The sequence below is a fragment of the Petromyzon marinus genome, chromosome 37, assembly GCF_048934315.1.
Source record: "Petromyzon marinus isolate PM22_M1 ecotype Great Lakes invasive population chromosome 37, UKy_Petmar_22M1.pri1.0, whole genome shotgun sequence".
In the NCBI taxonomy this organism is placed as follows: Eukaryota; Metazoa; Chordata; class Hyperoartia; order Petromyzontiformes; family Petromyzontidae; genus Petromyzon; species Petromyzon marinus.
The window spans coordinates 1,984,771-1,995,213 of NC_133703.1; positions in this window are offsets into that span (position 1 = coordinate 1,984,771).

The following is a 10,443-nucleotide window of genomic DNA, read 5'->3' on the forward strand; positions in this document are numbered from 1 at the left end:
GTGTCGGGTGGTGGAGGGTTACGACACATTTATAAATAAACGCGATCTAACCCAAAAACCTTTATTGCGAATATAAATGTGCATACGTTAGAGACTGGTTAATGCGCATAGAAATCAAACCAATTGACCTACGACCTTTGCCCCATCAACTTTTGTAGAATTTTATATGTGCATTACAGCTACTTTAGCCGGGTGGTTGTGGTGGCTATGTATGCCTGTAATCCACGACTGCGTAGAGGTGAGGGTTGGTGGATTACAAAAATATTGCGACAACTCCCACCACTTGGTCGTCAAGGAGGTAGAGAAGGCGGTGTCGAATAATGTGGACTCCGCCTGTTCCATCTGTAGATTTGTGATAGAGCGTTGGCCCCCCCCCATTTGCTTGGATTTCTCCAGGTGCTCCGATTTCCTCCCACATGTAAACACTCATTAATCTTGATTTGAAGCTTTCGTGACTGCAGGAATCCTTACTCTTTGGTTCTTTCGGTAAAGTCACGTAGGTAGAAAAAATAATAATGGATCACGACGTTTCGATCGCCACACAAGCAATCTCACTGAGTCTCAAGACTCTTGTTCAGGAGGGGCCTGCCAACTTTTCGCAGGAGTAATTTGGATGTTTAGCTAGTACCAGTTACATTGTATGTTGTTGTTGTTTTGCCATGGGAGTAAACCCATACAGAGAAAGGGACCAGAATGAGGAAAGCGAAGCCAGGCAGTCCTTCAGAAGATGTCATGCACGGGCGTGACCACTGCACCACCCTGCCGCCCAAACAAATGTAATTTAAATAATGTACAATACTGGCAAATAAACCCTATTAGTATCAACTGAATTTCTGGACAATCTGGCATGTGTATAGCTGCATCGGTGTTTCTAAAAGTCGTGTTCACATTGCCTGAAATTAATAATATTAAGAACAGGTTTCCCACCTCTGGTTTCGTTTGACTTACCGGTTGTCCTCATTATGTGTGTCACAGATAATATGGCAAGGAAAATATTACGCAGCACGAGTTTCAGGATTAGGGCAATTATGGTGACACACGTGACCCCCTCTACACAAGTAACAGCTGAGAGTCAATGCTGTGGTGCTGTGCGATTGGTGCAAGCGACCCATCATCGTGTTTTGATGTTGAGCTGTTAAAATTGCACTGTTGTGGGGTGAGGTCAAGGCCGATGACTGCTTCCAGCGGTGTCAAGATCAGCATTTTGAAGAGGCTCGCGGAGGAAGATACTGGGCACTAGGGTGCAGTCTCTCTCCATGAACAACAGAGGGCAGAGGAGCGACACTCACAACAATTATTGGCGGAGCACAAGGCGTATAAAACACAAATTTGGAAGAAAGTTTACCTCGGGGAGTTAACCCACAACACCTGGGTCTGTCCCGCGTGTTCACACGATAACGCGTTTTCACTACAACGCGTTTTCTTTAATTTAGGGAACGCTTTTCGCACAACGCGGAACGCGCTCCGTCACAACGCGCTTTCTGAGCCACACTGTGTCTCTTAGTTCTTGCAAGTTAAGCTGGAATCAGTCTCTCTCATTAAGGCCACATGGCCACACTGTGTCTCTTAGTTCTTGCAAGCTAGCTGGAGTCAGTCTCTCATTAAGGCCACATGGCCACACTGTGTCTCTTAGTTCTTGCAAGCTAAGCTGGAGTCAGTCTCTCTCATTAAGGCCACATGGCCACACTGTGTCTCTTAGTTCTTGCAAGCTAAGCTGGAGTGAGTCTCTCATTAAGGCCACATGGCCACACTGTGTCTCTTAGTTCTTGCAAGCTAAGCTGGAGTAAGTCTCTCTCATTAAGGCCACATGGCCACACTGTGTCTCTTAGTTCTTGCAAGCTAAGCTGGAGTCAGTCTCTCTCATTAAGGCCACATGGCCACACTGTGTCTCTTAGTTCTTGCAAGCTAAGCTGGAGTGAGTCTCTCTCATTAAGGCCACATGACCACACTGTGTCTCTTAGTTCTTGCAAGCTAAGCTGGAGTGAGTCTCTCTCATTAAGGCCACATGGCCACACTGTGTCTCTTAGTTCTTGCAAGCTAAGCTGGAGTCAGTCTCTCTCATTAAGGCCACATGGCCACACTCTGTCTCTTAGTTCTTGCAAGCTAAGCTGGAGTGAGTCTTTCATTAAGGCCACATGGCCATACTGTGTCTCTTAGTTCTTGCAAGCTAAGCTGGAGTGAGTCTCTCTCATTAAGGCCACATGGCCACACTGTATCTCTTAGTTCTTGCAAGCTAAGCTGGAGTGAGTCTCTCATTAAGGCCACATGGCCACACTGTGTCTCTTAGTTCTTGCAAGCTAAGCTGGAGTGAGTCTCTCTCATTAAGGCCACATGGCCACACTGTGTCTCTTAGTTCTTGCAAGCTAAGCTGGAGTCAGTCTCTCTCATTAAGGCCACATGGCCACACTCTGTCTCTTAGTTCTTGCAAGCTAAGCTGGAGTGAGTCTTTCATTAAGGCCACATGGCCATACTGTGTCTCTTAGTTCTTGCAAGCTAAGCTGGAGTGAGTCTCTCTCATTAAGGCCACATGGCCACACTGCATCTCTTAGTTCTTGCAAGCTAAGCTGGAGTGAGTCTCTCATTAAGGCCACATGGCCACACTGTGTCTCTTATTTCTTGCAAGCTAAGCTGGAGTCAGTCTCTCTCATTAAGGCCACATGGCCACACTGTGTCTCTTAGTTATTGCAAGCTAAGCTGGAGTCAGTCTCTCTCATTAAGGCCACATGGCCACACTGTCTCTTAGTTTTTGCAAGCTAAGCTGGAGTGAGTCTCTCATTAAGGCCACATGGCCACACTGTCTCTTAGTTCTTGCAAGCTAAGCTCGAGTCAGTCTCTCTCATTAAGGCCACGTGGCCACACTGTGTCTCTTAGTTCTTGCAAGCTAAGCTGGAGTGAGTCTCTCATTAAGGCCACATGGCCACACAGTGTCACTTAGTTCTTGCAAGCTAAGCTGGAGTCAGTCTCTCTCATTAAGGCCACATGGCCACGCTGTGTCTCTTAGTTCTTGCAAGCTAAGCTGGAGTCAGTCTCTCTCATTAAGGCCACATGGCCACACTGTGTCTCTTAGTTCTTGCAAGCTAAGCTGGAGTCATTCTCTTTTTGACATGTCTCACCAAATTCTGTAATAATAATGTTCCAGTTTCTCTATATGTTTTTTTTATTTAGATTTAAATAAATCTACATTTTAAAATCCACAATTCTGGCTGCCTCCTGATGATGCTGGTTGTAATTACTGGCGAAACGACGTACTCAGATTGTTAATGTTGTGGCTTTGCTCTCTAACACACAACCGGTGTGCTGTACTAGTAACGAATTGGCATGTTCAGTTTAAGTGATAAACCTTACTAATTGGCTGTGTCGGGTGGTGGTGGGTTTACCGACATATTTTTATATTTATGCAATCTTACCCAAAAAACCTGTATTATGTAAAAATACATTTATTTTCCTCCTTTCTTTTTGGACAGTTTCAAATCTCTAACGTCTTTCAAATTGTTCTGATGTACAGTGCTACATTTCAAATTACTGTCATGTTTGCAACGGGTTGTTTAAAATATATTTAAATGGTGTAGATTCACGTTTAAACTCGCTTCGAATCTGCATTCATCATTTTCTTCTTTAGCAGTCCGTAACCACAATTGGTACATCGATGCATGACCCATTTGATTATGGTTTGTTGGTCTTAATTTATCAATTAAAATGTTATTGAGTGTGCCAAATCCTAAAGAGTGGCGTTTGAGTCGACGTTATTTATTTTATATTCACATGTGAAACGCCTGTGCACATGAATGTAATCCAGTTACACACTCTCCTACTTGTTCATCAACTCTCTTCGTGGTGTAGATTTGATGGCTTGTATAGCAACCATAAACAAACACAACAAGTCCGGGTGACTCATGATCCATGATTCACGATGCCAGTGGGCCAGGTTTCACTCTCAACTCTCTACCTGTGTGGCATGAATAAAACGCACCTGTAAATTTGACCTGAAATGATTGCACAACAATTGCCCCGCCTTCATGCGATGTTTATCCTCCACTGTTTATCTGGCTTTGACCTGAATTATATAAAAGTGCGGCTCTGCAACTGCTGTAGAGTCACATTTGTAAAAACGCATTTTACAATATGAACAGCGCATTGAAAACGCGTACTATTTTATGTATTGTTTAACAAGTGTGTTTACAAATCCACACTGAGAAACACGATGATTGACAGAGGGGAGTAAATTATTTTTTAGATAGTGTATGTAAATAGAGCTACTGTAGGTAAGTAGTTTTCAGTTTTAAAGGCATAGTTTAACAAGACAACACTTGCCACCATCCTTCAAACCCATTGGTGAAAAAAAGCAAAGTTTATGTTTACATTATAACACAATGTTTACATTATATATAATATAATGTTTACATTATATATAATATATAATATAATGTTTATGCAAGAGCCGGGGACTTATGAGACCCCGGGGTCCCGCCATAAGGTTCATATGAATGGTTACCTAATAACTTTTGAAACACGGTAATCGCTGTGAAGTGCAGTTTCCAATTCTTATTGTTCACTCAATCTCTCTGGCCTTTCTATGCAATATGAAGAAGGGTCATTGCCCGAAACGTCGCTTATCGGATTTTTTTCCCTTTTTCAAGGCCCCAGTGCTACTGATGCATGAATTTGTTTGGTATTTGAAATGATACGAAGGCTCAGCAAGTGATTCCTTGCAGACATAAACAGAAGCGATACGTGCCACCCCAGCCACCCATGTCGCGAATCAATCGATTATCGCGATTGAGGGCTCGTAAATAAATTCTAGATTCAACGCCTTGTTTTAAAACGTGAACACAGCCGGCTCTAGTGACTGGAGTTGGTGCGTGTTGGACAATGTGAAACAATGACACGCAACGTATACAAATCTAAAACATAAATTCTTACGCACGCGATCCGGTGTGCATATCGCGATCTTCAGGATGAATGATCACGTCCGAATCAATGCGTCGTCGTTGCTCCCCTAGCATGCGCTCTGCGTAACCCGCTCGTGTTGTTGTTGTTGTTTGCGGCAGAGTTTAGGACCTTCGTGGCCAAGAGCCGCAGCTCCCGAGGCAAAGGAGTGATGGCACGCTTCAAGGTGCCGGACTTGCTGAAGCATCTCATGGAACGATACGGGGCTCCGGATATTCACGATCTGGGCATCCGTATCACCAGCATACCTCTGGGCATTTTCGTACGTGCCGTGCCTGCGTGTATGAGCGTGTGTGTGTGTACGTGTGTATGCATTGCGTCGCTTGTTGACTGCGAATTGTATTATTATTATTGTATGCCTCAAGTAGACTCTTTGGTTCTTTCGGTAGAGTCACGTAGGTATAAAATAAAATAAATCACGACGTTTCGGGCGCAACACAAGCGTCCGTCATCAGGTGGGAAAGCCTTGGTGTGCTGCTGAGGCAGACTGTTTTAAATGGTTTGAAATGTGTGTAGCCCATGGGTCATAAAGAAGTGGCCAGGGCTAGTGATGTTAACGTGAGAAATTAGCGTGTAACTGTAAGGTAGGAAAGCGGCCTCCTCCTCGATTTTACGTGACTTTACCGAAAGAACCAAAGAGTGTGGATTCCTGCAGTCGCGAAAGCTTCAAATCAAGATTGCCTCAAGTATGTATTGTTGTTGCCCTTGAGGGGGTTTACTTTCTGAATTAAATGCGTTCTGGAATTGCTGACACACAGCCACAACGTACGTGTCGCTGTGTTCACACCTGAGAGTGACACTGCATCAGCCTTTTACCAATATTCCCCCGCCCCTGCGTTTGCCTTACACGGCCACAATGCTGAGCTATCCTCAGTTGCTCAGGCACACAAGTTTCACACCTGTCTCCCTGTCAAGTGAATGTGGTGTATCCTTTTGTCATGCAGTCTGAGACAGACTTCCAACACGACTTCAGTTTTGGGGGTGCAGTGCTGTGACAAGAGCACTGAAGTAACTGCTCGTGTAAGTACATCATGTTAATATATATCGTATTGAAGGCTGAGGCCTATTTTACTGTACCGTTCCTTACAGAAATATTCTTTCCCGAGTCTTTGTGCATTTGTCGCTTGTTTCAGAGGTTCGCGATTCGATCCCAGGAGTCGCCCTAGTTAATATTGCGGGTGTATTATCCAAAACTGCATTTCTATATGCTTCACAACTAATGTAAAAAAAATCCCGTGTTGTTATTAATGAATGAGGAGGACATGTGTGCCGGCGTCAGAATGAAAATTTGCAAATCTAAACAAGTACTCAGAAATGACTGGATTGGGTCAAACCACATGTATATATGTTGAACTTCTTTCGCACTGTACGTAGCCAACTATGCTAATCGGAGGTGTGGAGGGCAACAAACTGAACACAAAAAGCAGTTCTAAAGAAATTGTTTTCAATCTAGATTTAAAAGTGCATAGCTCCAATGGCTTCCTAATATCGGAAGGAAGAGCATTCCAGTTGGCCGCAGAAGCCCATCTGAAAGCGAGTGATGCGGTGACTGTCTTTGTTCGATGGCTTGCCAAAAGCCACTGCTGCAAGGATGATCCACCAATCCCATCTCTCGATTGCAATCGTGCATTAGCAGCACACCTTGCATTCGCTGTTGAACCACTCGTCCATCATGTGTTCCATCATCGCAACTACAGCACTGCCCTGCACCTGTGGCCGCCACAGTTGCTAACATTGTGTTGTTTGTTTAGGTGATCGGCAAGGCCCAGAAAGGCGAGCGGGAGGTGATGGACCGTGGGCTGGCTCGCATCGAGTGTGACATCAAGCAGGAGGTGGAGGGCCGGCCACACAAGATCAAGAAATACCTGTTGGAGTCGTTCCCCTTGCCAGGGACGAGCGCCGATCTTCGCCGACAGTTCACGACACAGCCGGCGACCGAGATGGTGCTGCAGGTCTTCCAGAACGCCGAGGACATCTTTGTGAATAAGCTGAAGAAGGTGGGGGCCATGGCGTCTGGACTTAATGCAACAAAATTACCGTGCGAGAAAGTTCATGCATTTGCTTACATTTGTCAAAGATTTTCCATAATACATTTGTCCTCGGAATTATTTAATGAGTGATAATCGCCATACGTTTCAAGTCTGTGGATACTTCCACCAGTATCAAAAAACTTTCTCTACCACTGAATTAACTCTCCTCTATAATATTTAGGGCCATCGCTTTCACAAAATTCAGTCACACGTTGAGACAAAAGTAAGGGGGGGCATTGAAATCGGTCGGACATCTATGCATGTATCACCCTCTATTTGTCCCAACAGAGTGATATGGCTGCAAGTGGTTTGGGTCCTTTATTGTTTCCACCAACAGTGTGTGCAGGACTTCCTGGGGCAGGTGAAAGGGGACACGCTGGCCGGGAAGCTGTTTCAGTTGGCTCTGTGCTGTGGCTCCCTCGAGACTCCTCGCGACCTCGTGGTCAAGGAGAAACCGGCCGCGTTTCTCGGCAACATCAGCACTCCCGACACCAGACCGCCGCTTCTTCCGGGGAGTAAGGAGACAAATTTTCACATACAGTAGACTCTCGATTATCCGCGCTAATTACGGGGAAGATGGCTGTGGATGATAAAAAATCTCGGATGATCCAAAGATATCTATTTTCTGTGGATCTCTATGCCACAAACTAACAATCAACCGATCGATGCACGTGGTCGGTGATAAAACTTTCCTGCTCCCGAGCAGAAGACTCGGCCCTCTAAGTGGATAGCAGAGCCACGCCAATCACCATCAATCAAACTCCACCCACTGTTGTAAAGATATGCAACTACTGTACTGTCGAGGTGATCACGTAGATTTCGGATTCATGGGCGCACATATTTGCTCGATATAAGCACGTGACTTGTAACAAACATTTCCAAGAATTACAATGTATAACTATTTTTAGATTATTAATTTGGGCCTAAGGGAAAATCCATGAGTTATTAATAAGTAAAAAATCTCATGTGCGTGGTTAATCCGCAAATCAGATAAACCGCACACGGATAATCAAGAGTCTACTGGATTGCACGCGCGCTGAATTGTCGTAGCTTCTCTAAACACCTTATTTCACATCTCGTCTCGATAATTACTAATGCATTAGTAAGAGTTTGGCATATCACGACGCATCAGTTTGTCAAATTTACATCGAGATGACCCGGGTGGCTGAGAGAGATTATTAGCATTGAGCTGGAAACGCTGAGATCCTGGGTTCGAATCTGGGTAACCACCTGTGATTAAACTTGCTTTGTCAAGTGCAGCCAGTTGATGGTCTCAGCTCGGTCATTAATGACTGTCAAAAAAACCCAAGACATACTAAATAAATGGCTATGCACTTAATTTGACCAAGTCCAATATCGGCTCAACAGAGTGGGTGGGAATGTGCTTCCCTTTACTCTGTGGACCAGAGGTCACTAGAAGCAATGTCAGAGGTAGCTTTGTGATGTTCTCTTCTGCGGGCCATTCTCCAATAGGACGGGTTCCGCTGCTCCGTGAGAGATCCGAGTGGATACTCCGTCTCATTACACGATATCGAAAGCACAATCTGAATAAAATGTAGTTTCTTGTATTGTACATAGGGGGTCAGACCACGGAGGACCTTCAGAATGCTGAGTGTGATCTTGAAATTAATCCTGGACTGGTTCGGGGGATAGTTGAACAATTCGAATATTGGGGCGATATCGTCTTGCATACGGGTGCGAGAAGTCTGCCAGTGGTTTTTTTAGTCCATCTAGATTTTTGGGTTAGATCATGTAAACATGCACTCAATAATACGCTTTAATATGCACTATTTATGTGACCTAACCCAAAAATCTCTATTATGGGTAATATTGGTCGCGAAGGCCTTCGTGTTAAACTTGTTTTTTGAGTCATCTGGAGAGTGATGATGAAACGTATCGGGAGGCCGTAGATGAGACGTGGGGGGTGGGAGGGCAGAGAGAGAGTTGCAGTTGTTGAGCCTATTGGAGCGAGTTACAGCATCGTTGTCCTCTCCTGCAATTGCACTGCTTGTCTCCTTCGCAGAGGCGGTAGCCAAGCATCTGGTCCGTCTGCTGAGCCACGCAAGTAAGATGGCAGAGCCCCTGGGCCTACCCGCGCTGTCACGCGTGGAGAAGCAGCTTGCCGAGCACTTTGACTCGCGCGACCTCCCCAGCCTGGGCCTCGGCTCCTTCTTGGACATCCTCCATCGCAACGCCCAGGTGCGTACGTGGCGTGCGTGAGCCCACCCGCCTCCAGCTGGTAAGAGGCAGTACAGCAAGTAGGTGTACGACACTGCCCGTGCAAAGTTTGAGTGTACTTATCGCCTCCGAGTGGCGCTCAATGTTAAGTTTGTTTCCAAAATTGTGCGCGGTAATATTAGTTTATTATTACCAACTTAAAACTCATTTGTCGATAACTCAAATACGTTTAAGCGTTATTTAATCACTGCCAATGCAGAGCACAACAAAGTGTCACGTAAGATGCATGGGTTTTCTCTTGTCACTCTTAAAAAATTATCTGTGAATTTGGCAAACATCCCAAAGGTAGATATTGAAAATCACCGTTAAAATTGAGTGTACAGCGGTGACATTCAGATAAAATATATGATAACACTATATATGCAAAGTGGACGGGTGGCTCAGAGATCAAAGCGGTGCGTTGGCAATAATGAGATTCTGGGCTTGAATATGGATTTTGACTGCTTGGGTTGAAACCGAGGTCTCAAGTCTTATCAAGTCGATCGTACGAGCCCCGTCACCAGCGACTGCACAAAATTACAGTCTCATTAAACTTGGGTTTTGCACTTCATTTTCCTAATTCCATCTCTGAGAATAACAATTTCAGCTTGACTCTCGTGCGCCGCACAATCTCATAACACAGCTAATGTGAAAGTGTTGGCTCCTATTGTGTACAAGATAAAAGGCCACCCACCGCATTTTATGACACAGGACCTGCACGGCTATGCGAGATTTACGAATGGATGATTTATTTGTCTCTTGACATTACGCCGATAGCGCATTTGGAAAACTAAAATTGAGAACGAATTTTGTGTTAATTTGCAAACTTAAATCTGTATTATTTAATCAGTTTTCGTGCACTGCATTGTGAGATGCAGCTCCATGCGTATCGTTTAGCTTTAAGCCGGTGTTTGCCTTGCGGTCGCCTCGGTGTCAACCAACTGATGTTGACGGATTTGTTGTGTCTGTGGTAGCTGTTGGAGGAGACTGGGGTTGTGATCTCAGTCCTGGGTGGATCTGGAGCCAGAGAGAGGAGCCGGAGAGCGGCAGCCCTCTCCCCGCGAGCGAGGAGTCGAGTAGCGGCTGCTCTCACTCGAGCGAGGAGTCCCGGAGCCCGCAGCCCTCTTGAGATCAGCCCTCCCCCGCGGGGGGAGCCGGGGGCCCGCGTCCCTCACAACTGACAACCTGTGTACCAACTGGCTGAGCGAGAGTTTGTGTGTATTTAAATGTAATCGTGCCAGTGTTTAGC